Source organism: Passer domesticus, chromosome 3 (assembly GCF_036417665.1).
Source record: "Passer domesticus isolate bPasDom1 chromosome 3, bPasDom1.hap1, whole genome shotgun sequence".
Lineage (NCBI taxonomy): Eukaryota > Metazoa > Chordata > Aves > Passeriformes > Passeridae > Passer > Passer domesticus.
In genome coordinates, this window is record NC_087476.1 from 17,440,868 (window position 1) to 17,444,009 (window position 3,142).

General features: G+C 38.2%; 1 long non-coding RNA gene across 2 annotated transcripts; it reads right to left on the reverse strand.

Annotated features, from left to right (window-relative positions):
* Positions 1–319: 319 nt before the first annotated feature.
* Positions 320–2,589, reverse strand: LOC135297926 (uncharacterized). Of its 2 annotated transcripts, none has more exons than XR_010359862.1 (3): positions 2,506–2,589; positions 2,044–2,152; positions 320–589 (listed from the first exon to the last, which is right to left on the reverse strand). It is a non-coding gene; the product is annotated as an uncharacterized LOC135297926 (long non-coding RNA). The 2 variants fall into 2 exon arrangements; XR_010359861.1 differs by having other exon boundaries at positions 2,463–2,575.
* Between the last annotated feature and the right edge of the window lie 553 nt (positions 2,590–3,142).

Genomic DNA, 3,142 nt, shown 5'->3' on the forward strand with positions numbered 1-3,142 from the left:
CCACAGATGGCTACAAATAAAATAAATATTTAAAATAAAATATTTATTTTGAGCTACAAACACTGTTTTTAAAAAATTCCTTCCCTAAACTCTAGGCAGATTTGACATAAAACAGAAAAAAATAAAGGCAAATAACTATAAAATAAGTAACTAAAATAAACTTTAGAAAAAAAACTTTCAAAATAAAGGAATAAATCTTACTAACCGCAAAGTAAAAGAAAACCAAATAAAATACAAATATGAGAAACATGTAGGCATAAAGAAACATAAAGGTTATTAAAATACATAAGAATAAATTTATAATTTAAAATCTACTAACTACATTAACTAAAGCAGACTTTTAGATCTAATTGAACTAATCAGCATGAGCAGATACTAATGTACAGTGGCTGCACTGATTTATCAAAACACCAAACATTCAGATAGTTAATTCCAGAGGCAGAAAAAAAAAAATCTAAGTGCAAATACTTATATTTTCTGTGTTGAGGTTTCATCTGGGCTCCCTGTGAAAAATGGAGACGGAAAAACAATACTGTCGAGCTAGAGAGCCCCATTTCAAGCACCTCTCTGCAGCAGTCACTGACGGAGTCTGAAATGGAGTTAGGCTTGTTTAGCATGCCTGCAGGGTCACACCGACTGACCCGGTCCCCTCTGGTTTCACTTAAAACTCAGATTTTCTCCATGAAGATAACATGTTCCTGTGATATTTAGTTACCTGGTCTCCAGAAAGATCTCATTTTTCATGGTGTAATTTTTAACCTTTGTTTAAGATGTTTTTTTTTTTAACATAAACTCTTTAAACCTGATATATTTCCTCAAAGAACATGTGCTTGCAAGGAAAATGTTTGGTTATTAAAATATCTTAACAAATCAAAGTTCACTGCAATTTTAGCTTGGTAGGTTATAAAGGAGTGTTAAAGCTATCATTAAGTGCTTTTTCTTTAATTTCTTTTGATATTGTCTAGTATTAACATGAATATTCATAGAGATAAACTGATTCTGTATGTGCTTATACTGAGAAGTTTTGTACTGAAATAAATGATGAGCTAGCACTTCTGTGGCTTTTTTAATTCAGAAAAATGTGGTATTTATGCTATACATGAAAATTTTTAAAAAAATATATTAAACTGTGACAGAAATTCTGATGAAAAATGCCAAAAACCATCTTAACCACCTTCTGAGTGTGAAATGCTTCAAAATATTGTTTGTATACAGAAGGTTTTTTGAGGAAACTGGAAACTTATCTGACCAGAACTTCCCTGGCATAAATTAGTTTCAGTTGAGGTATAGGTTGGCACTTAGAGGACTTGGCTGAGCACATTTGGTTGAGGACTTGCTGCTGTTTGTCTGACAGCCACAAAGGCACACTGGATCCAATATCTGTGCAAGTACTTTCTGCTTATCAGGAATGGCAAGTCCCAGACCACCTCCCTGCCCAAGTGCCCCCTTGAGAGGCCAGATTGGCATTTAAGGAATGTGAGGATTAGTGATGTAAACTGCAGCAAATCCGACGTTTAAAGAGGGCAGAATCTACTTAAATGTGTCACTGGGCATTTGGAATTGCATTTTCCTATTTTGCTTTCTTCAGTGTTGTCTTTTTAAACTCCTGACTAGTACTTTGAAAACTCTGCTTGCTGTTCCAGTCACAAGAGCAGCCTCCCACTCCACTGATCCTTAACATCCCCATATTATCCATCCTTCCATGCTCTAGCTGTCAATCTGCTAATTTATTTTTATTTTTAAGGGAGAGATAGAGGGATATGGTCTGTTGTTGATGGTGTAAGGCAGCTGCTTCAAGCAGTGGGCCTTTACCTGAGGAATCACAAAGCATTCAGTGCATCACTGCCTGCACAAATATAAAGCCTTTTCACCCAGGAAACCCCCAAGTCTTCCCCCCACCAATCTGTAGAATCCCTCCCTGAGAAAACCACAATTAATAAAATCAGTGCAGCTACCCATCACGTCTGAGATCATTGTTTAACATGAGGATTTTGCTGGTGGGAAGTCAATTTAAGAAGTTTCATCCCCTTTTTTCCTTCTCACCTGCTCATTCCTTTCTCTGCTACCCCACCACTGGTGGGGGAATTTATTAGTCCTTCAGCAAGGATAATGGGTTCATTGGTATTGCTGCTGACAGCTGGAGTGATGCTGGCTAATAAACAAAGAAAAGCAATATGTGAAGAAGGGTGGGAGAGAGTGTCTATTAGCTTAGATCATTCCACTCAACCAATTTTTAGTACGGTCATCCAGAGAGTTGAATTGCCACATCTGAGTACCAACACAGGTGGGGATGACTGCTTTTAAACTGGCTTTGCAACTTGAAAAATTATAATCTCAGCCTGGTTTCTTGGGTGTGTGGAGTAATATACATTCAGGAATCACATTACACCTGACTAAAGGCAACCAAATCTGTTGCATAACTACTGCTTTTGGAAACACAAGATAACAGATTCTGATGGAACCTGTATGGAGATGTTGAGACTTGTGCAAGGGCTGATTCCTCACTTTCTGTTCTCAGGAGCATTGAGGCATGGCAGATTTTATATTCTCCTTACAAAGGTAGTTCTGTTCCTCCCCATCAGAAAACAGGTGTCAGAAAAAAGGAAAAAAATTAGAGAGGAGCAAAAACAATAACCAAAGGAGTATAAAGCTTTCCGTAGAGGTAAGAACAAAATAAACCAGGTGACAACACTGTGGACAGGGAAAAATTCTAGTCAGGTAGGAGAACTGCTCAATAAATTTTGAGTGTTGTTAAGATGGCACATAAGGATGGTTTGCTCACCATTTCATCCCAGTGAAAAAATAATGGCTCACCAAAATGAGTGAGATGTAAACTGAATACAAACAACAAAAAAGTACATTTTCTCACTGTGTGTAACCAAGATAGGGGACTTGCTGCTGCTTGCTGGATGTTTTTGGTGCTCAAAGCTCTCTTAGATTCAAGGAGAGAGTGAACAAGGAAGATAAATCTAGGAATGGAAACGCCTAGAAAGCAAACTTGGCACAGGAGGCGTCTGAGGTTCAGCTGGTGGAGTGTGTTTGGGGAAATATCAGTGCACGCCTCCACCTTCCTCTGTACTGCCCCAGGCACCCCAGGCACTTGTCGCTGCCAGAAGTGGGATTGTAGGCAGGATGGGTTTGG